Source organism: Oryctolagus cuniculus, chromosome 1 (genome assembly GCF_964237555.1).
Source record: "Oryctolagus cuniculus chromosome 1, mOryCun1.1, whole genome shotgun sequence".
Lineage (NCBI taxonomy): Eukaryota > Metazoa > Chordata > Mammalia > Lagomorpha > Leporidae > Oryctolagus > Oryctolagus cuniculus.
In genome coordinates this window covers 176608935-176634040 of record NC_091432.1, presented here as the reverse complement: position 1 = coordinate 176634040, position 25106 = coordinate 176608935, and the positions used below count along the sequence as shown (strand labels likewise).

General features: G+C 38.8%; 1 long non-coding RNA gene across 2 annotated transcripts in view; it reads right to left on the bottom strand.

Annotated features, from left to right (window-relative positions):
- Window positions 1-5651: 5651 nt before the first annotated feature.
- LOC127491035 (uncharacterized) overlaps window positions 5652-25106 on the bottom strand; it is a 47554-nt gene continuing 28099 nt past the window's right edge. The window contains exons 2-5 of one of the 2 annotated variants that reach the window (XR_011380012.1): window positions 16108-17201; window positions 11195-11363; window positions 9107-9347; window positions 5652-6136 (exon numbers count right to left, since the gene is read on the bottom strand). This is a non-coding gene — a long non-coding RNA (uncharacterized lncRNA). Of the gene's footprint in view, window positions 6137-9106; window positions 9348-11194; window positions 11364-15237; window positions 17202-25106 lie in introns of those variants that run through there. The other variant, XR_011380011.1, reaches the window with a different exon arrangement.

Genomic DNA, 25106 nt, shown 5'->3' with positions numbered 1-25106 from the left:
CCCTTGTGCATTAGCAGGAAGCTGGATGAGGAGTGGAGGTGGGACTCAATCCCAGACACTCTGACGTGGGACATGGGAGTCCTAAGCAGTGGCTGAGTCTATTATGCTGCACTGCTCACCCCAAGGGTTGTATATAAAGAGTAGTGACTCCATGTTAGGATCCAGTCATGATAAAAACAGAGGGATGAAGATTCTTATCTGCCAGAGGTAGGCAGGGCCCAAAAGCAAAAATTAGTTTTTGAGGCACTCAGGAAAGATCCAGATGATCAGAGGATCATGATCAAGCCATGGCTGGCTTGAGGCTGGGGGGGGGGGGTCAACCTGCAGACTGTTGATAAAGTTGGTTTTTACTCTAAATGCTATTGGAAACTGCTAAATTATTTTAAGTATAGATGTTATGATAGGATGCTTGAGAATTCTGAATTGGAATTAAGATTCTACTTATTTTATTTGAATAATACTTTCTACTTACAGCTTTTAATGAGAAGAAGATTATCAAAAGTAAATATCTGGAAGTAAATTATATAATTTGTGAGTTACCCCAGCATAGATATAATACACACACATATACACACACACACAGATGTACTTATAATCACCACTCTCCCCTCTCTAAGAGATTATAATCTGTTATAATACACATTTTCTTTTTGTCAACTGTTCCAGCAGTGTTTTCTGCTTCAATTTTTTTACTTTGCTCCCTGTTCATTCATGTTGGGTTTGATTATTTCCTTATATTAATTTCAGAAGGCTCACAGCATTTGAAGATGTGATTTCTTAAATTACAGAGCTTCTTCTGCCTCAATTAAAATTTCTTCAGTAAGTGTAGTTCTGCTATGCCTGTCATTAGTGCAGTCTACTAGTTCACAAATTCATGGAAGTACAAAAATACATTTTACTAATGTGCACTGCACGATGCTCCCTGTAAAATGCCTCCTATATAATGTCATTTGCAAAATGCCTGTTTCAGCTGGTCGGGGAGGATTTTATAGACAAGCCTGGATTAGAGTAAGAGCAATATGTCTTCTAGGCAGAATAAAGCCATCCTCTATAACGCTACAAAGGCTTTCTTGATGGTTGCTATCTCTCTTTGAATGTCAGGTGTTCCCAAATTGCCTCTCTGGACTTAACTTTTCAGCCAACTCATTCCTATTTAAGTTTGTTATATTAACACAAAGTTAACAGGATTTTTTTAGGATAGTTTCATAAAGTAGTAACTCTTGTGGAAATTTAAACCAAATATTGATGTCACCCTAGCTTAAGTCATACCCAGGCAAGATTGGCTCTCACCACATGTTTTGGGGGATAACAGAATTATGGATTTACCAAATGCATTCTATTCTGACCAGGAATTACCCCATGGGAAACTCATGCTTTTTCTTTTGTTGGAAAGCCTTGTCAGTGCAGGGCATAAATTAGCAGCATTTCAGCATGGATTGATTCTCAGTGTTGATTTTTAGAAGACAACTGCCTTCTAAATGGAATGGACAGAGGGGCATAGCCATTGTCTGGAAAGGCGGTATGCTACCAGGGAGGTCTATAAACAGAGAACCCAGGAGAATACTAGGTGCCCAGGGGAAGTGCTTGCATCCACGATGAAAGCAAATATGGTTGTTGGCCAAATTCTAACTTCAGACTTTTGCCTCGGGCAGCACTGTTAGCACTTCAAGTCCCATTAAAGGACCCTTGCTTTCAAGCAGATGGTGGCTTTCTTGATAACAAAGAAAACAACAGTGGTGGGAAAAAATTGGCCAGACCAGGCTTCAAAGAAGCAAAACACCCAAGGGAAAAGTTATTCATGTTTCTTGGGGAATGAATCACAGAAAAAAAATCTTTAAATGGAAATGATACAATAGAAATAATTTATTTAAGAGAGGTAGTAATATCAAGTTCATGATCACTCTGGCTCTTTCCAGACTTTCTGCCTCTGTGCAGAATAATGAGCAAATAGAGGTAAAATGTAGCTAATGTGAAATAAAAAATGTATTACAGACTAGAAAGTATTTTTATACTTGTTGTCTTCTGAGTCCAGATGGGGCAATTTAAGGCGAAGTCTGAAAAGGCCTTTATGAAGAGAAGACATTTAAGTCAGCAATAAAACTTTGCATAATCAAAATAGTCTCCCTATTAACCTCATTAGAAAAAAATACAATATCTTTGGCTTAGCTAATTTCTAGAAATAAGAAAAATTTATCTTGCACATTAAGACAACCTAAAGTATTAGAAACAAAATCAGTGGATATGATAAAAATGATTTATTGATTGTATTTAGCACGTGACTTGAAACACAGATATGTATAAACTAAAATTTTCACACGTCTTGTGTCCATATCAATAGATCTTATTAAAGTATGAACATTATGTATATATACAACCATGTACATATAACCAATTGGTGCCAACTAAATATACTTACTGCTAGCATTCTCTTGTCACTGACTGTAAAACTCAAGTTGTACTCACAGACCTAGCCACTGTTAAATCATTCCAAGTTTTAGAATTTCTTGTCATTTGTGTTATATGTTGGCTGCTTGGACTCTCTTCTTCTGATTTTTAACCCTTTTATTTGCCTTAACTTTGTTTTCATGGAGGGAACTCCTCAATTCTTATTTCATCTGCATCTGGCTTCTATTTAATCTGTGGTTTCTGGACACTACCAACCCTTATGCTGTTTGTCAAACATGTCTACAGCTTCCTGATCCTGGCTGCTCACACTCTCTCCAAAATCTGGTTCTAAGTATTATCCTGAGGATAGTGCATGGAACTTTGTACCTTTGGACTGGCTTAACATGGATCTAAAATTTAGTAAAATATATGGCTTTGGCAGATCAGCTTTGCTCCTTGGTTCCTTTCTTTGTACAATCCAATTATAGAGTTTCTATCCCATGACATATATTGATGACCTCATCAGATTTGCTGTGGTAGCTGTCATGTATGCAAAGACAATAAAGCATATTACCTAATCCCAAAGGGTCTAGTTCCAAATATAGTATGTGAAAGGGACATGCTTGTAGATAATACTGGTGCAATACAAGGCGTACTGGTATAGTAGTTGATGCAAGGTAAGAGCAGAAGCTTAGAGGAAAGGAAATAACTAGCTTGACTTATAGGTAAGGGATGTGCATTTTAGTTTGCCCAGGAAAGTTCTACTTTATGACCTTGCTCTAGCATTCTTTGGAGCTTAGCACTAATCTTATCCTCTTTCACTTTTCAAAGTGTACCAGTTTAGACAAAAAAAAAAAATTACATGGTGACCCTATTTGTATTAAGGTGAGGTGAGGGAGGGTGGTGGGGAAAGAAAGAGAAAGAGAGTATTAGGATAGATATATAGACATATGAGGGGGAATTTTTTAGAATTGGTTCATGCACATATGAAGGTTGCAAAATTTCACAATATGCTCTCTGCAAGCTGCAGAGCCAGGGAAGCCAGTAGCATGACTACACCTGAAGACTTGAGAGCCAAAGGAGCTGATGCTGTAACTTATGGTCGAAGGAGAAAGACATGAGAAACTAGGGGGACTGGTGTGAGTCCTGGTGTTCAGAGGCCAGAGAATCTTGAGCTCTTACATCCAAGCACAGGAAAAGTTGGGTGTTCCAGCCCCAGAAGTGAAGAAGAGACAGAATTCACCATGCTGCTTCCTTTTTGTTCACCTGCAGCCAATTGCATGGTGCCTGCCAATACTGAGTGAAGGCAGATCTTCCTTAGTCCACTGATCAAACACTGATCTCTTCCAAAAATACTTTGAAATAATGCTCTAACAGCCATCTGGGTATTCCTTAATGCAATCAAGTTGTCATCTGAAGTGATCACAATAGTTGTAGTGGGAAGGTGAAACAATCTTTGGAAGAACTTTTATAAGAAAATGTAAGAAATAAGATACAAATTGTGAGAAGAACTTTCCCAATCAAATGAAGCAGAAATGGAAATCACTGACAAAGGCAATAGCCCCCAGGGCCTGTTTAATGTGTGAATCAGGAGAATGCTATGCAGTCCACATGGCAGTGTTTCTTGGGCAATGTCTTAGATCCTGTGCGTTAGGGAAGAAACCAGGGGCCGGCATTGGGGATTCTTCTCTGTCACATCAAGGACCTTAACAATTTTTGTAGAAAATGGGGTCTCTTTAAAGTTTGTAACCAAAAGAATGACCTGATTACACTTGCCTTTTAGTATTTCTAAGTAATGCATACAAATGATGTGCAGAATTGATGAGCAGGGAATAGAACACTAAGCAGGCAGAATAATCGGGAAGCCTTCACAGTAATCCAAACCAAAGTTGAGAAGCAAGTGGTGAGGATGTAGAATAGGGAATGGGTTATAAAGATATGTCTGAGGGAATTAAGAGGTACTGGAAATTTGCCTGATTCAGAGGATAAGTAGAAAGGAGTCAAGATCATCCTCAGTGGGCAATCAGACTTGTATTGGTTAGAGTTTAGAAAAGAAGGATGGGTTGGAATTATAGATATGGGAATGTGAATAAAACAGAAAGTTTTAAAATGCAAAGAGAAAAAGACCAAAGCCAGACTATGTCTTAACTTTATTAGAATAGTGTGAGAAAATGGGGTAATGAGTGGAGAAAGCTTTGGGAAAAATGTCTACGAGACTCCTAGTACAAATTGGTTTTGGTTAAATAATTATGACAAATGTTGGTGCCAGAGCTTTAATTGCTCTAATTCTTGGTATTTATTGTATGTTTTATTCTTTTTGAAAGTTACATCACTGAATTACATTATGTAATAGGGATTTCTTATAGAGTAAAAATATTCTCTCCCAAAGATCCATTTTGAAATGTTTAATACATACAGTTAAAGCTGTTGGTAAAGGGCCCAGTCATACTCTATTAGTCAACAGTAATATATAATTATGATAGAGTACATCATTCTCACACTTCTTGTGTTTGGGCAAAAGAGAAGTATCTAACCCACTTACAGAGAGTGCCATATCATTTCTGCAATCAGTAAAAGTTAAGAGAATACTTGAAATCCCTCTCAAGTGATGAGTGCTCACTTCTAAAAATAAAGTTTAAGTCATATTAAAACTTTTGAGAACATCAGGTGAAACTTTTCATGTAGAGTTTTTAAATTTGGACCATTATCAACTTGAAAACATTCAGAAAAAGATATTTATTATATTAATTTTCTGTGTTCTAAGTATACTTTTCTGTCTCTTTAAGCTATAAGTAAACTTAAATCAATTTATTTAATGATTTAATTTATTTTATTTATGATAAGCATTCACATTATTTATTTATTTATTTATTTGAGAGGTAGAGTTATAGACAATGAGAGGGAGAGACAGAGAGACAGATCTTCCATCTGCTTGTTCACTCCCCAAATGGCTGCAATGGCTGGAGCTATGCCAATCTGATACCAGGAGCCAGGTGCCTCCTCCTGGTTTCCCATGCGGGTTCAGGGCCCAAGCACTTGGGCCATCGTCTACTTATTTCCCAGTCCATAGCAGAGAGCTGGATCGGAAGAGGAGCATCCAGGACTGGAACTGGTGCCCATATGAGATGCCGATGCCACAGGCGGAGGATTAACCTACTGGGCCATGGTGCAGGCCCCTATAACATTTCTACCTAAGTCTTAGGTTAATCCAAACATGTTTGCTTCCATTATAGTACTTTCAAGTAATCAAGCACAAATACAGGACATTTTTAAAAAATGTATTATTTATTTTCATCTACTAAAAGGCAGAGAGGAGGGAGAGGGAGAAAAGGAGAGAGGGAGAGAGGGAGAACTTTTATTTGCTTGCTCACTCTCCAAGTGCCTGCAACATTCAGAGCAGGTCCAGGGCAGGGACAAGACAAAGTCAAGGACCAAGAACTCAATCTTGTCCCCTCTGTGTGTGTCAGGGTCCCAAGCATTTGAGCCATCATCTGACGCATTCTCAGGCACATTAGCAGGGAGCTGGATTGGAAGTGAAGTAGCTGGGACTTGAACTGGCATGCTGAAATGTGATGCCAGCATTGCTAGTGGTGACTCAACCCCTTATGCCATAATGCGTCTCTCCAGGCGGAATATTTTATAGCTTCTAAGAATAACTTCTGAAGTTTTATTTGAAGATCAATTTATTTTTCAAGTTATCGAAGCAGAATTCTCTTCCATGTCGATAATTTATATCTTAGTGAAGTTTCTTCTTTGGAACATGCAAATTAAGAATATGTATTAATTCAGACAACATTTAAAAATAAATTAATAAATAATAAATGAAACAAATCCATTTGATTTACTTTTTAATTTTCAAGATTGCTTTCACTAAGAAGATAGAATTGGGTTAAGAGCAGTAAAATTAATAATTTTTTTAATCAAAGGATTAAATAATAACCAAATGCTCCAAATGCTTTCAGCTTCTGTTCTTATAAATTAATTTTAAGAAAATCTCTATTTATCATGCTACAGAAAATTAATGTGGTTTATAATATTTAAATGTTTTATATTTATTTAGTGAAATCCATTTATAACTGTCATATAAATATACTGAGCAAAAATATTTGCAAAAAGCAGCAAAAAGCTCAGTTATTTAGTTAAGCAAAACAAATCCCCTCCTTCCTACTCTATTTTTCATGATTCATTAACTCTTCAAATACCATATAATATTTGACCTATGGCTTTGTTTGCCCTAGGTGGATACTACTCTATGACCCCCACATTCCCCCTAGAACTAATGTACTCATTACTGTAGCTTCTGAAAATGATGGATGCTGAAACTGATCCCCAAGTCCTTTGTTGGAAATTGTCTTTTGCTGAGTAAACCTGCCTCACTCAAAGTTAACCTATTCTCAGGAAGCAGCCTACATGTCATGGAGTGATAAAAAACTCAGTTCCCTTGCCTTCATTTGAGATATTTCTGAATGACTATCCCATTGTCAAAGCTCTCTATGAACAACAGGAGTCACTGTGCACTTACTCCCCATGTAGGATCTCTGTCCTTAATATGTTGTACAATGTGAATTAATGCTATAACTAGTACTCTAACAGTATTTTACACTTTATGTTCTGTGTGGGTGCTAACTGTTGAAATCTTTACTTAATATATACTAAATTGATCTTCTGTATATAAAGATAATTGAAAATGAATCTTGATGTGAATGGAGCAGGAGATGGGAGCAGGAGATGGGGGGGTTGCGGGTGGGAGGAAAGTTATGGCGGGGGGGAAGCCACTGTAATCCAAAAGCTGTACTTTGGAAATTTATATATATTAAACAAAAGTTAAAAGAAGCTCTCTGTGAGATCAACTGATGGTTCTGTTGAAATGATGTCAGGCCCTGTCCTGCTTTCTTTGCCATTCCACAGGTGTTGTTTTCAGGAGTGTGACCCTGTAAACCACCTGCATGAAATCTCAGCATCTCAGTCTTTTCCTAAGTAAATTAAAAGTTGGTGCCAGTAATGGCTCAAGGAAGCAGGTCATAAAATGGACTTTTGGAACAGGATCCCATCATTGATGGTAGGTGAATGACATTTACTGAAGTGTGGCTTCTTCCCACAAAATTCATCTATTGAAGCTTTAATTAAGGTTGAATGAGGTCAAACATTTAGGGTCCTAATCTTCTGAGATTAGTAGTCTTACATTAAAAGGGAGTGTTCTTGTTCTCTCTCACAAATATAAATAAATAAATTATTAATATAATTAATAATGAATAAATGTGAGAATACAGAGAGAAGATGACTGGGCAAGCCAGGATTAGTGCAACCACGCTGGCACTCTGATCTCAGAATTCTAGCCTCCAACATTATAAAAAAATAAAATTCTGTTGTTTAAGGCACCCAGTCTATGGCATGTGGTTATGGCAGCTCAAAAAGAATGCAATAGTGGTATAATCTTTAAAGTCTTTCCTGATGATAAATTCAAATAGGATTCTGATGAAAGAGAATACACTTTATAGTGCCTGCAACATTCAGAGCAGGGCCAGAGCAGGGTGAATAATGTTAGGAAATTAGTAACAGTAAGGACACCAATCAGATAGCTTTTTATTAGGGCCATTGATGCATTAAACAAAACATTACAATTTAAAGGTAATTAATTCTCAATTTAAGGTAAAGTAAGAAAATTGAGGCCCCTTTTACAGCCTATAAAGAGGCATACATACAGCTAGAAGCACAAAACACTGAGGACCATGCATGATGTTTTATTAAAAGGAAAAGACAGATCTGGATAAGGTTGCATTTTCAACCCAAGTAATTCTGCTACTGCAAGGTCATGGCCCTAGTTAGCAGAGTGGAATCCTGAGACTACAGAGGGGAATCTGGGTCAGTGAGCTGAAAAATCTGGAATCCCTAGATTATCCTGAACCTTTTGCAATGTGACCCATTCTTCCCTGTAATAATGGTCTTTCTCTCCCTGTTGGAAGATGAGACATAAGTCTTAGTATTTGCAAGCTAATGTGTACTTCTCTTGGGATCTAGATAACAATAATTACTTTTATAATACAACATTACCCAGCTCCCAGCCCCTAAAATGCAATCCTGATGGAAGAAAGAGATCATATCATAAAATAAATGCAAGACCCAATCTATCTGTGATCTTTATGGTGCTGGGAAAAAGGAGCAGGGACTTAAAGCTGGACAATAGAGTTTATCAATATGAAAGTAATAGTTTCTAAAATCCAAGCAATGATCCTGCTGTAGGTTTAAAAAACACAAAGACCCACACTGCCTGAATCCAAGATACCAGAACTGAGAGATAGCAGAGGAAGGGGTCCAGAGGATGGCAAATATAGACATGCTACAAACATTTCATCTGACTCCATTCCATGAGAAGGCCCTGGCTGGAAACTATTTACCAAAAAATAAGGAATGCCCATGTCATTGGCAGCTCTGAGATTAGGACTGACCACAGGAGATGCTGCTACAAAACTGGCCTCTCCTATAACAGTACATGTGGTAAAATCCCTGACTGACGGAAGCCAAGTGGTGTGCACAATAAGTGTAGTAGAAGCAATCACATGGTCAGTGTGACTGTGCAGGATGCATGAACTACATAAATAGTGCAGATGTTTAATAGAACATAGGGGAAATACAGATGGACAGCCACCAAAGATATTGCTCTGTGTGGTCAACATATTAGAAGTTGTGGAAAAACATCCAATAGACAATCATCAAGCCTTACCAAATTTTCTGTTGATTTAGTGTTCAGTCTCACAATCCACATAATGGAAAAGAGTCCAAGTCTCCAGGAAGGACGTTCGTAACAAGTATATAGGGATTATCAACTTTATCCTCAAGGAGACTCAATTGAATTCTTTGGTAGCCACGAATTTGGGAAAAGGGAACATCCAGACATTTCAAATGCTGTGCACACAAGGTCTAAGTTGACATTGGTACCTGGGGACAGTGCCATCTTGACTGTCCTGTGAGAACAAACATTTGGTAGCAAAGTTAAAAATAAATGTAGTCCTGACCAAGGTTTGACTCTCAATAACCCACTAGAAACTACCACTAGGTAACCACACAATAATCATTTTCTTGGACTCCAAATGTATAATTGGAATGAACACTCTTGATGATTGGAGGATTCTCCACATTGATTTCTTGACTTGAGGGACCCCAAGAAGGGCAATGTGGAAGCTTTTGAAAATTCCCCTTTACACCAACTGATATAGGGAATAAAAAATAAGATTGCACCCTGGCAAAGTGACAGAGCTTAGTGCTACCCTTTGGGGTCTACAGTATGCAAAATGGTGTTCCACATCATTTTACTATTTAATTTATCAGTCTTGCCACTACAAATTTCAGGTGTATCCAGGAGAATGAGAATAGACTACTAAACACTCAACCAAGTAGTAGCTTCAATTGTGGTTGCTTTGTCAGCTATGGTGTCTTCACAAGCTTGTAAGAACATAGCCTTAGGAACACACTGGTCAGCCAGTGAGCTGGATAATGCATTCATTTTTTAACTATATTGGGAAGGAAAATTAGAAGTAATTTACCTTCACATATAAGAGACAAGAGTATGTATTTGTAGTCTTGCCTCACAACTGTGTTAACTCTCCCACTTTCTTTCATGACACATTCCTAAGTGGTATGTGTGATCTGGACATTCTGTGGAACATTGCTATAGCCTGCTCTATCAGAGACATAACATTGATCAAACCAGAGGAACAAGAAACTGCAGGCATGCTAGATATTTTGGTAAGCCACCTAAATTCTAACAGGAGAAAACTCTATGAAGATTTTGGAGACACATCATCAGGTTTTAGACATCAGTGAGGTATGGAAGGGCTCACTTCTTAACTAAAGGGAAAATTATTGCCTCTTGGACCTCTCACCCGAGAATTCCTGGGAATTTATGAAGCGATGTATTCTTTTATTTCACACTGGAAAAACTAGTCCAACCCATTAATCAAATGGTAAAGAAAGCAGCCAGCTGTGTGTGCGACATCTCAGCAGAGTTCTTTAACAGGTCTAGGCTGCAATGCAAATGGTCCTCCTGCTTGGACCACAAGACCTGACAGACACTATGGTATTATACAGAGTATATGGTATTATAACAGAGATAATGATGGTAGAAAATTATGCTACACAAAGTTTTGGCAAGCCATAATTAGAGAAACATAGTATAGATCCATATATTCCAGAGCAAAGCTATACCATTTTCACCAGAAAATCATGTAATAGCTCCTAACATACTACTGCTATGGTAGCATAATGATCAGAACTTCCAAACATAATTTGGGTTCTGCCAGATGTACCAAGTCATAAGATGTATAATATGTAATACATCTGAGGATGGGTCTGATTCACCAGATAGATCAGTGCTTACAGAATTGATGATGAATAGAGTAGCTATGATGGTGGGGAATGAGGCTACATATGATTCAAACTATAGGCTTGCACTTATGAAAGCTGACTTAGGAACTGCTGCTGATTAGCCAACCTACAAATGATGGAAACCAAGAGTGAGCCCCTATGTGGCAACAGCCCTGAGGAGATCAACCAACCACTGCATAAGCTGATTAACACAGACTCTTTCTATCTTAGAAGGAATAATAACTTATCTTTTTTTCTGGAATCAATATATTCTGAGTATGGATATGGTTTTCTTGCTCTCTGGTCCTCATTTGAGACTGTTATCCAAGGACCTTTGATTCACCAACACAAATTCATACACAATATCACATTAGACCAAGAGATCTTTTCAGTACAGAAGGGGTCACTGTGAATGTATGGCTGTGAATCCACACATTTTAACATTTACCTTACTTCCCAGAAGCTGCTGGCCTGACATACCAGAGGAATGGCATTTTAAAAGAGTAGCTGAGGTTCCAACTTAGAGAAGATGCAACAAGGAGGGGACGCCATCCCCCAGGAGTGGTACCTAAATCAGTGGCCATTGCATGGTATTATGTTTCCAGCAGGTAAAATACCTGGATCAAAAAGAAAAGTGATACTAGGGTCAGCCCTAATTATTCTTCTAGATCTATTTGGATAATTTATGATTTCTCTATCTACAACTCTGACTTTGAAGATCTAGAGCTCTTAAACCTAAGATAGGGAATGTTACCATCAGAGGAAACAACAAAAATATTCAACTTTGAGTTATTACTGCTGCTTGATTCCTTTGAGCTTCTCAGGTGCAAGCTGTCCCCTAAATATGTGTACTAAAGTGAGGTAGCTCTCTTTGGTCAGGGGAAATGAAGGAGGAGGAACTCAGTTATGAATGAGCTTTTAGCAATCATCGTGCCCAACATCCGAAGAAATTTAAAGAGAGGATTGGGTAACAACCACAGCCTCAATTATAACCCATCCTTGCACCTTGTGGGTGGTTATAACCTCAATGGAAATGTCACCCAAACTGGGGAAGATTCCCTCAGGATAATGGTTGGTTTATTTTCCTTAGGAAGGTGACAGGAAATTGATGAGACAAACTAGACTTCCAATCACTGCAGCTCGTTCTGGGGCTGCAAGTGGTGGTCATCGTTTCATCCTCCTGCTGCTACCACACTACCTCTCAGCTTCTCTTCTGCCTTATCTCCTTCTAAGAGCAAGGTGAGTGTGCACACCAGGTTCTATCACAGAGCCTCCTTCCAGGGATATTGCTCCTTGACATCTTGGTTTCCCTCTATGAATTAAGAGCATCAATCTTCTCAGAGTGTTCTTCCTGTGTAAATGTCTCTGCTCCAAATTTCCCCTTTAACAATGACACCCAACATATTGGATAGGAGGCACATTCTACTGGACTATGACCTCATCTTAATTTAACTAATTACATTTGGAATGATCCTGTTGCCAAAATAAGATCACATTCATAAATGCTGGCTGTTAGGACTTCCACATATGAATTCTGTAGGGATCCGATTCAACACAGTGCTGAACTTTGAGGGGAGTGGTTTATTAACTTAGGTGTCAGAAAATACAAGCTGTAGAAACAATAAGCTTGGGATTTTTAAAAATTAGAAACTTAGATCATGATCCTCAAGAAAAAACAACTTTCCACCCACTTGCTCTAAGGGGATTTCCCCCAGCGGCTGCACTTCAGATGAGCCGGAGAATCTATCTGTGCCTCGACGTGTACTTTTCTTTTGCTCCCACTGAAAACATTATGGTACCAAAATGAAGAAAAAGAATAAAGTACTCTCTCCGTGTGAGTCCATAACAACTGGCTAAGTTAATCTTCTGAAGGGAAAGAATTCAATCTAGCAATTGGAATTATGGGCTCAAGTTCTGGAAGATGAAAACCCTCGTCGTCATCCTCTTTGGTTCATTGACTCTGAAAGACCCACATGCCATGTCACATTGCCAAATCGAACATCTGCATTTCAGTTGGTGCGTGCCCTTGGTGTTGGCATTGGCCCTATGACCACAGTGCTTTCTATCACAGCTATTTTAGTGGCTTGGCTCTTTTTTACTCCCTCAGGCCTTACGGTGGAGCAAGAGGACACACACAGTAGAAGCTAAGAGAGCCATTCTAATGAACGGCATATTACAGCTTTCTGAGTATGACTTGCATTGTTTCATAGCAAAGCTGCTTATGTTGCTGTAACTGAAGGATCAAGTTAAATAAAGCATAAAAACAATGTGGAGACTTTTCTTTCAAGAAATCATCACAAAAGTGCTCTGTCCCAACCAAGGCTCCCTTTTGCTTGCGTTCTTAAAAGAAATATATAATACCAAGACTTTGTATGGATATGGAGTATGTCCTGTGTAGCAGGGCTGTAGAACCATAGTGGGTTAGTGACTTAGGGGGTCAGGAAGTTGTCTCATGCCCTTTCTTGTGCTGTTCATAGGATAGATACCCGGGCACAGACCCCTAACAATAAAACCCAGGTCAGTGCTTCCAGTTGTGCGCTCCCCTCGGGCAGCCATCCCATTAAACACGGGATCCAGGAACTTTGTGGAACTCTGCCACAAATGCAAAAACCATATTTCAGTCCCAAAGTGTCAGAGTGAAGGGGGGGAACAAACCAAACACTAAAGCAAATAAAAACATCTTTTAAAATGTCGCCTGCTTGCTGCCAAATGTGGGCTCAGAGGGAGTGCCACCAGGAGCAAATTCCACATGGCGAGGCCTTCCGTGGAGAAGCCTGGCTGGCAGGCCAAGAGGAGTCAGTAATTAACACTGCCAAAGACTCCCGAGGCCCCATTTCAGCAGCTTGGGTTGGAAGCCCTTGCCCACTGCAGTCACCCTTAAATGGCACAGCTCGCGTGTGGAGTCCATCTGCAGTTGGCTCACGTGTGGCCTCCAAGTCTTTCCTATAAAGTGGAATAAAATCCACAGGGTTTCTCTTGGGGGCTTTAACCCTGTGGGAATTAGAACCCAGAGTATCTGATTTTTAAATAATGAATTAAATGAGGAATTCTGAGAATGCTGAGTAACCAGTTCCTAGAAATTATAGCATTGAGACAATTGTATTACAAGCTCAGAGTTTGAGAGCCATGCTTGGTTACCTCAGGCCTGGGCAGACAGAATTGGCAATTGTGGGCTGGAAAGAGCATTGTAGAAACATTGGAAAGGATGGGTGAAGTTACCAGCTATTAAGTAGACTCTAAAACAGGGTATGGTAAGGAAGAATGACGGTCATCTCTTGAGAAGAGAAAATTAGTGAGTAGGCAGCTGTGCTGTAATGGAAGAAACATAAACTGGGTGTGAGTTTGTGGGTTCAATTTCCAAGACTGCCATTATCTAGTGCTATGGCATTGGGTAAAATATTTAATTTTTATACATTCATATATTTATATACATATATATGTAAATGAGGATTATGACATCTCAGACAAAATGATTTATTCTAAATATATATAGAGAGACAACTATCCAGAAAATAGACTTCAAATGAATGGATATTTTTCCCCTAGGTGCCTATATTCATTTGTTGATCTCCTACTAAATATCTAACAAATTTTGCTCATATTGAGTGCCTCCTATCAGCAGGAAAGTCTTGACATATGACAAGTAAGGGTGCTGTTCTGTTGGATCTTATGTTCTGGATAGTGAAGCAAAACAATGAAGGAATATGTAAATAAATGAAGTGTTTTCAGGTTGTGGTGAGACCTAGGATCAACAGTAAAAGGGATGGTAAGATGGGGAACTGAAATGTTGCTATAGATGGAATTGTTCCAGAATGTTTAAATACCTTTACCTATTTAATTTTACTAGTTCCATTGCTGTGGTAGGTACCACTATTCCCATTTACAAGTAGAAAAAGTGAAATTCTCTAGGTTAGCTCTGCTGGGGTAAGCTGAAAAAGGTGGGTACTCAATCAGAATTAGTTGACTTATGCTAAACACGTCCTGCTCCATAAATGGATGTCTGAAATCCATGGATGTTTCTAGCTCTAATTGATCTATAGGAGCGTGCTTCTAAAAGTGCATGGAAAAAGGAATTTAAAGGTGAGTTTATCTCAGTTCAAAACATTTCAAAATTCATGCAGATGTTTTCATAATATACATTTTCCATGAACTACTTGAAGACATTTTGTATTCTTGCTTTTCTTCTTTAGGTAAAATACGATTTGCTAGAACCTTTGTGCATTTCCAGTTTAAATTGAGCCATCCAGTAATAAACTATACTCACTCAAAACATTGGTACATCTGTTACTTGTCACTATTAAACTCTGGGAAAGACAGAAATGGATCTAAGTTAGTCACAATGGCAGTTTACAAGCATCTACACCATGTTTCTTCTGCAGAGATTGCATTCTTGTGTGGAGTAGCTGCTCCATAAGAAAACAACTCCTATCCAAAATTTAAAACTATGAATGGGACTGCTTCAGACAAATTGTTCTGAATGGAGAAAAAAGATCCCATATTCAGATTTATTGTTTTTATGTTTCTTGTTAATGCCTGTATTATTTCTCATGGTGTATATAGTTTAAGTAAAGGGAAGACATCAAACGTATCATGGGGAAAACATTGCAATGGAAAGAAGGAAATTAAATCACATACATCTTTGTCAAAATATCTGTTTTGAGGTAAATTTGAAGCATCTCAGTGTCCCCATGATTGTGCCAAGTTTTTTTTTCCCAAGATTCAGTCATTTCTTTATATTGAAAGGCAGAGAGAAAAAGAGGGAAAGAGAGAGAGAGAGAGAGAGAGAGAGATCTTCTATCTGCTGGTTCACTTCCCAAATGGTCTCAATGGACAACACTGGCCATGCTAAAGCCTGGAGACAGGCACTTCACCCAGGTCTCCCATGGGGATGCAAGTACCCAAACACTTGGACCATCTTCCAGTGCTTTTCATTAGTGGGGAGCTGGATCTGAAGTCAAGCAGCCAGGACATGAACTGGTGCCCATATGGGATGCCAGAGTCACAGGTGGTCATTTTACCCACAATGCTGACCCCTGATTATGCCAGGTTTTACAAGCATGTGCAACATACAAGGGGACTTTAAAAGTTTCATGGAAAATAAAATTAAAAGCTAAAAGTTACTTTTGTTCTCAACATAAGCTCCAACTGGTCAAGGCACCTACAAGCAATCATATCAATCATTTAGTCCATCCCTTAAGAACTGAGTGTCCTGGTAATTTAACCATTTCAGTGGAGTCTTTTTACTTTATTAATGGAAGAAAAATGGATTCAGATGAGGATAGATCAAAAAAGCCAGAAGCTGACAAATCAGGACTTTAAGGTAGAAGCCTATGGATTTCCCTTCAAAACTGAATTACTTGCCTTCACTTGATGAGAAAAATAATCAGAAATATTCTTGTAGTGGAGAAGGATATTCTGGAAAAGTATTCCTGGGTAGTTTTCTGCTGACTATATATGGCTAACTTTCTCTAAATATTTTCCTAATAATCAGCTGATATTGAACTTTTGTCTTCCAGAAAGTCAGCAAGGAAAATGACTTGAATATCCCAAAAACTTTCTATGGCCTTTGCTCTTGAGTGGTTCTTTTGCTTTCCTGGTAACCGTTGCTTTGATTGTGCTTTGACTTCAGGATAATGGTAAAGCCACATTTCATCTCCTATCACAATTCTTCAAAGGCATGCTTCAGGTTGTCTATTCCTCCTTGTTCAAATATTTATTGATGATATTGGTTACTGTTTCTACTGTCAACTATTGGTCTTTTTTTCTTGAAAATTTATCTATGTATTTATTTGAAAGCTAGAATTAGAGGCAGAGACAGAAAGGAACAGGGAGAGGAGAGAGAGGAGAGGGGAGAGGGAGAGGGGAGAGGGGAGAGGGGAGAGGGAGAGCTGACCTGCTTCACAAATGGTGCAATAGTTGGGACTTGGTCTGGCCAAAGCCAAGAGCCAGGAACTCTATCCAAGTTTCCTGCATGGGTTGCAGAGGCCCAAGAGCTTTGGCTATTCCCCATTGCCTCAAAAGCACATTAGTAGGAAACTAGATGGAAAGTAGAGCAGCTTGGACTCATGACATTCTGACATGGAATGCAGCATTCCAAGTGGTGCCTCAATTCACTGTGCTGCAACACTGGCTCCTTATTTGTCCTCTTTAATTAAGGTGCTAACAAGATTAATTTTTTCTTAGCAAATTGATGTACATGGTCTGCTGCTGTGGACTTCATATTCAACATGGTCTGTTTTCCTTTCTTGAAATGAATGAACTATTTGTAAATTGAAGATTTCTTTCTGGTGTTGTCTTCATAAACTTCTTGTAAAATGTCAGTGATCATCACTCTTCCATCCAAGCTTCAGCATAAATTTTATGTCAGTTCTTGCTTGAATTTTATCAAAATTTCTTCAATAGGGGCTGTTTTCAAACTGGTATTTCTTCTCTTTCTTAGTATTTAAATTTAGAACCTGTTAAGACATGTTATAACAAGGCATTAGAAGTTCATGTTGGTACCAAAAACCTTTCAAAATCCATAGTTTCTCTTTTTTAAATTTTTATTTTTTGAAGGGCAGAGAGACAGAGAGATAGGGATTGACCTTCCATTTGCTGATTCACTGCCCAAATGCCCACAACATTCAAGGCTGGGTCAGCCCAAAGCCATGAGCTTGGAACTCCATCTAAGTCTACCACATGGGTGGCAACAATCGAAATACTTTAGCCATCATCTTCTGCCTCCTGGAATGTGCACGGAAGGAAGCTAGATTGGAATCAAAATAGCCAGGACTTGAAATGCGTACTCTGCTATGGGATGTGAGCATCCAAAGTGGCAACTAAAGCCAGTGAACCAAACACTGGCCCAATTTTTTCTTAACAGGCATTTTCCATGACTTTTGAAGACCTCTTATATGTCTCTGTTTGGTCCAAAGAAAGGAAGCAACTAAAAGTGATTAAATGGGGTTAAAGAAAGACTTGAAATCATGGAGGTGAGAGCCTGATTCATATCTCCACTGTCATTCTTCCCAGTTTACCATATTTGCTATTGCATCAGGAATTATGTAAATTAGTCATGCACAGTGTCAGCCAGAGTGTAGACAAGAGTAAAGGCTTGATAAATGAACATGGGTGAGGAATAAATGGATACATGGTAGAACTAATCCTGTCTATTCTGTCTCTCTCTCACTCATGTTTCACACTCTTTTATTACTTCTAATGAATTATTTTGTCTTAGGCATTGCGATTCTTTGTTCTTTCCTGTCTTATTTTTGTTTGCTTTAAATGTCTCCCCTTTGTCTCATTTACTTCTAGCCGGAACTTCTTTCTCACTAAGCTCCTCAGCAATGCAAGGCCTCCCCAGCTTCACCTCTCAAAAGCCTCCTTAGACTTAATGAATCCTCTTGGTCTTGTCTAAGATTTAAGCATGCTTTCTCTCACACCACTGAGTCCCAAGCATTAAATGTTCACCCCATTTTTTTTCATTTAACCTCCAAAACAGTCCTTTATATGTGGTGTGGTTCTCATTTTACCTTAGAGAAAACTGCAGCCCAAAGAGTTTATTGACTTCCCCAAAGTTTCCTGGCTGGTAGGTGGTAGAATGATCTGGACTTGCTGGCCAACAGCCCAAAGTTGAACCATCAGTGACTCTCTTCACCTCCCTTAGCGGTGAACAGTCAAAATGGTGACAATTTGTAGGAGAAAGGCAAACACTGTGAAAGGTCCTTGTGAATCAGCCCATGCAGAACCAATTAGTCAAGTACTTATGAGTAGTAACTAAAGTTTTGGGAAGTAGTATTTTGGTAAAACTTTAATGGTGAGCTTTGTTACACACTACTGTTCCATGATCTGCTCTGTCAAGCAGCTAATTAATCCTCTTGGGGCAATTACCCAGCCACCAGAAATGGTCTGCTGCAGGCCCATGCCCTTAGGCAGAGTCTACATTAAATAAGCAGCAGAAGAACCTTGAAGTGGCGGGTCTGTAACTGCTCCTTCCTCAGGTCAGCACTTCCAACACTTGCATGTTCTGGGCCCAGCAGCGCAGCATCAGACACAGGTGGGTGCTCTGTAAGTGCTTTTTAATGATGGTGGTGGTGATGATGTATGAAGGTCTGTTTATACTTGCAGAGAGGGTCGTGTATTTTAACAAGAGGGACTTTTGATTGGCATTTCAAAGAGGCTAGTGTTGTTGGAAAATGTCAGCACCCTGCATAGGAGGGCACTTCATAAGTGTTAAGGGATTGGGCCTGCTAAGGGGATTAGGATAATTGTTTTGGAGTGAATGGGAAGGCTCAGTGGAGGTGACCTGAAGTCATTTTAATGGGCCTAGTGGAACTCATGGTGACAACTCAAGCTAGTGGATTAAGATGCTCTGATGGAAATTCCCAATCACTGCTTAGCATTGGTTCCATTGGGATAGTGACTGCCTATTGTATTGCTATGCCTGGTAGGGTGACTCAGTTTCTGGGCTTGAGCAAAGAAAGGTTGATCAAAGAAACTGCCACCTCACCATGTGGCACAGGGCTCTTTAGCTTCCAGAGATGAAAGATGCCTATTTCCATGGCACTTCTCATTTGAGTAGAGCCTTTTAATGCATGCCAGTTCAAGATCAATCAGGGATGAAGTCAAATACTGTCAAAATAGCAAGTCCTATGGATTAAAGTAAGAAGGAAACCTTCTTCTAAATAAGCAGCCAGGCTGGGTTGCTGATAGTTACTGTTGCATCAAGATTCAAGCTTTAGAAATAAAAGATAAGCTCCATAATGAATGCATATACAGGTTCAAGTGTTAAAAAAAGTAGTTTATTTTATACAGTAGTAGATCATATCTGTCTGCAATCTTATGATAGAAAGAGAAACTTAAATTTCAAGTTCTGGTTGATCCAGCCAAAAATTATTGAATCAAGTCACTATGTTGCCCAAAGACTGTAATGCTACCATTACTTTCCATGTTTGGATAATGTTGCTTTAGTTGATTTGAAGTTCTCTATATATGAGATCATCCAATGATGATAAACATCACTTCCACCCTAAAAATACTAGAAGAGGCTATTTAGAAACAACAACAAACTGGTGTTGCCTCAAGCTTATTCATCATGAATATCTGAAGATACTTAACTGCTGTTTCCTAGTTTCACACTTTATTGTGGTGTCAGCTGGCATGAGGGTGTTAGCACTAATGCTGTAAATGGTCATAGTTTATTGGAATCAGATGCTTTTGAAATGAAGTGGCACAAGTAGAAAAGGAAAGTGGTATAGGAAAGGCAGGGAAACGTTTCAGCTTAGGTGCCATGGAATGTACCAGTTTTGCTGCAGTGTGACATTTGCACCTGTAGCAAACAAACTTTGGGTTTCTCTAGAATGCAAGCTGAGGAACTGTATACACACATGGCTTTCAGCCTGGAAATTCCAGCCTTCCCACATTGGTTTTGTAAACAGCGTCTTAACACCCACATTACATATCTGGCCTGTGCTGTCTATAATCATTTCTCTTCTTTTGGTGAGGGGACAATAACTGCTTCAGCAGCTGGATGCTTCCTTGCATTTTGTTTAATGCTTACGTGTGCTTTATTTAGCACAACTGGTCCAAGAAAGCCCTTCTCTAAATTTTAAAAAATCAATAAAATTTAATATTTCTCTGTCAAGATTCTCTTTCTGTAGACATATTCATCTTAAACTGCTCAGTCAGGATTTTCAAAGGGCCAACGAGTGTACTGAAAATTTTGATGAAATATCCCACAACTTTGAAATATTCTTTCTTGAGAATAATATCAAAATCACTATGGATGGATGTTAGAAGCTAGGATTCCTGGAATTTGATGCAAGTCTACTGAATCAAAATCCTTCATGCTGGTTCAGGAATCTTCCAGACACACAAGCCAGATAAGTGCTTCTGTGAATCTTTGCCAGATGCTACCAACTTGTTTTCAGAGACATCCACTGGATCTATTATTGTGTCTTGGGTGAGTAATTCTCTTGATTACTGAGATTCTCCAACATTTTGGCTGCCTATATTTTTATCTGATTCTAGAGAGATGGGTCATTACCGAAATTATTTATCTGAAATAAAGATTTTATTTTTGTAGTTCTCCTTTCTGGTTCTCTACTCCTCTTCCCCATCTCTCTCATCTTTGCTTTCTTCTTTTCTCTTAAAACTTTCCTGGCCTCAATTACAAACATATGTGACATACTGAGGACGATAGAGGGTAAAATGCCAGGCAACAATAAAATGTCAAGGTTAGCCAACCTCATTTTTGGGATTTGTTTAGAAAGACTGAGAGGGGAAAATTAATTTCCAGGTGGGTTCTCCAGGGGAAGAATGGCACATTGCAAGGCTCCTGGGGCGATCACAGGAAGGATGAGAAGCTGAATTCTGAAGAGTGAAATGAAGACATAATGAATGGGGGCAAATGGTAGTGAACTGAAGATAGCTGGGTATGCGAATATGACCCAAAAGACAACCTAGTATAAACATGTTGGAGGATGTTGCAGGAGGAAGAAAAGACTAAAGAAATTTCTTTGACATCTGGACCAAAGAAATTATTATTCAGGATTATTCACCTGCTCATATTTGCAAACATGGGACCACAAGGTTTTAGCCAATATCCCTCCATTCTGACTACTTCTAAGTCCTAAAAGTACCAGAAAACACACCTGGAAAACTGATCCAGCCTCACAAAGACTGTTGAAATGGTACATTTTAAAGGTCAATTTACTTCTCATAATTCTTTTAAAAATGACTAAATTTGTCTATAAGGAATCAAATGTTTTACTCTAAACCTGTCTTAAGTAGTAGCAAAACATGGTAAAATTTGGGGCTACTGTAAGACCATCCTTTTCTACCATTGCAGTCCCTCTGCTGCTATTAATTTTTATCCAAACAACCATTCCCTTGGATTAAGGTTTTATGCTTAAAAGCCCCAAATCACAGGGTGCATAAAAATATTTCACAACACAGTGCTTAATAAAAGTATACAGTTGTTGATTAGAAATTTAAATTGGAGAGAGAGGAGTGAACAGGTGTGGGCTATAGGTTGCCTAAGGATGAGCCTGCATGCCCTGCAAATAGGGGGTGGGCAGGGCACTCTAATAGTCAAGAGCCTCCAGCGACAATAAAAGAGACTTAATGGTAGCACTAAGTGAGGAAACAACAATGACAACATCTTGCATCATGATAATTCCTCAGGCTGGGTCTGATGATGGGATTAAAGGAAGAGTAAGAAGCTGAGGCCTGGAGGAGTTGGGTCCAGGTTTAAGGGAATGTATGAACAGAGTCAGTCCCAGGAGCTAGGCTGTGCAACCTGCAGCCATTTAAGCTTCACACTGTAGGTGGGGGCCTGCTATCTTACTTACAGATCCATCCCCTGGAGGGCTTCAACACATGCATGCCAACATGTTCAGGGGCTAATTCTCCCTACATTAACATCAATGGATTTTTGGGAGGAAGGATGAACCAATTTCTCTCATTTGTCCAAAGCTAAATTTCCAAAATAAATAATTGCCCCATCCTCTTGTGAAGGAAACATGGAGGCCAGCATTATTTTTCCTTGGCAGGATTAGTTGTAATGATGCATGTCAAAGGGAACTGAAAATTTTCTGGAGAAAGGCATCAGGAATGTTGAGGTTACAATTAGATGTTTTGAAATTCTGGTCATAAAACCTTTCCCTAAGAGGAGACTACTTTAAGTAATGTATTTTTATTTTCCTCTTACCTATCCTGTCCTTCCAGTTTCCGGTTCCTGGTTGTACACCAAGGATATTGTGGATGTGGAAGCAAAATGGTTATAAAATATTTAGTTCTACAACTGGCAGATTTGTCTTCTGTGATCCTGCTAATTGGGTAGGGAGCCTGCCATCTTCCTCACAGATCCATCCCTGAGGGCTTCAGCACTTGCATGGAGTTATGTTCAGGGGCTGATTCTACAGTAATGGGACCACCTTTCACAAACTTATGTGAAAATGAGCCTCGTTATCGTATGTCTGGGGTTAGGTTTTGTCAATGTGCTTAGGTGTGTGATTAGAGAATAAATAGGGTCTTGGCAGACAGGAAAGAGCATATCATGTCCATATTGGTTACAATTTGTATTAAGAAACACAAAGCTTGTTCAGACCAAAAAACAACAAAACCCCACATCTAACACTACAGGTCAGATTTAGCCTTTGGGGTTACCAGTTTATGACTCCTGCTTTAAAAATCATGTTTGACATTTATAAACACCATTGAAAACTCAGACTGTATGCTGAGCTTGAATTTGGGAATATTTGGGGAATAATTTATAATACTCTTATTACACAAGAAATCAAATGTCAACAAAAAAGGGATTATGTATATCTTTGATATCCAAAACAGAGTACAGATTAAATTCAAATATTTAAAAAAATTTCAAATATTGAGGCTTACCTAAACATACATATTATTTTGTTGATTTATACGTAGCTAAGCTGTTTCTTAACATGATATTCTGAGGTGGCAGTGGCGAAGAAAATGACTTTCTTCTGAGCAGCACAGGAGTAAAAAGCAAAATGATATTGCTCTATTGCAAGACAGGGTCTGTGTTATTGTAATGTGTTATTGATATTGCCATTAGTATTTCTTAATTTATAACAAAAAATCTGAACTATAGTAAGGACTGAGTTCATTTTTTTAATTAAAAAATCAAATTTTCTCTATTGTACTCATCTTTCTGCAGGATCTTAGCATTAAGGCACAATCCTGAGCAGGATCACCACTAAACAATCAGCTAGGATAGCAGTGTGACAATAATCTGTGTCTTCAATTAAGGAATAAAGAAAAACGACTACTCCCTAAATCCCATAGATGAAAGCATCTCAGTGGTTTTGTAATTTGTTCATGTCTCATTGAAATAATACATCATAGAACTGAAACACCTACTAGGATGAATGTGTGATAAATCCAAACCAGTTAAACCTTAATAGTGTAAATGAAACCTTTAAATTGTGTGAAGCACTAGCAGCGTTGCAACTCTTTACATGTGCAAAGAATTGAATGAAGACATATGGTCACCATCAACTTGGTTATTTAATTCTAAGATGACACACGTATTAATCTAACTCAAAGGGGAAGCTACTATATAGCTGGTTGTAATTAGCCAACCACAAATTTCTATAACCACTTCAGTCTAAACCAAAAGCCAAAATGGCATTTCATGATTATACCATCCCACCCAGATTTGCATTTCTTGATGAATTCCCCAGGTTAGGATATGAGCCATACTGTAAAACCAACCCTCAATTACACCTTTTTAGAGGGGAAGATTAGTGGCAGGTGGTGCCTGCTATAAAAGCCTCATTAAAACACCTTCTGGTGGAGTTTCACAAAAGGAAGCCACCAGATGGAGACCCATCTCCACATGGTAGTCTTACCTCAAACGAGAGTTTCACCTGACACTTTGGGGACAGACAATTTTTTTCTCACCTAACAAGCCACTGAGGTTCAAAAGACGATCTATTAGGATTAATCGTACTTGATCACTAATCCATTGTAATGCCATATGCTGAAAGCGCTGTTCACTGTTAAGCCTGGAGCCAGGTAGAGCCCCTCTGGTAATGTAAACCCTCCCATTTTCCTGCAGCTAATCTAATTTCACCTCCTCCCAGACTTCACATGCCAGGAATGATGCTTAACTCTTCCTACACTGTCTCTGATGCATTTTTGAATGGTAGCAAATCTGATCTCAAAGGTAATGATGCTGAAACCTGCTGACTAATTGGAAAATGATTTTCCTAGTGTTGTTTGCTTAGTGGGGCGAGTGAATAAAAGGTATTTATTCCATTGTGCACAAATTCAAAGACTCACCCCTGGCCTTCTTATCAGCACAGCTTGGTGTTACTCATCTCCTCCTCTTCTCTCAATGTGTTTGTTGAATCTGCGATTTACTGGATTGGAACAATTGGCCAGCTGGGCAGTGAGAGGGAAATTTACGTTTCATAGAGGGGATTCTGTCACCTTATGCAGTCCTTGAACTGGCAAGGTTTTTCTCAAGTGGTTTGCCTTTGGTATGAGTCCAAACTATTAAGTACCAAACAGTACATCTTGCTCTGCATGTGTGTGTGCATGTATGTGCTTGTGTGTGTTATGCTACTTACAAAGCACCACACACTAAGCCACTTTCTAAAAGAAAGATGTCCTTTCTTGCTCAAGGCCTTATGTCTATAAGTTGCACATATAACTATAATCATACACATATGGCCACGTGAACCACACATTTTGTTCTAGTCCTAATCCTTAATATGAGGAATTAAATGGAATAACTTCCAAATTCCCTGCAATTATGTATGGACACTTGGTTGAAGCTATAGACAGACTGTTGGAGGGGGTGAGACTAGATAATCCTCTGTAATATAAACAGGACAATATCATCA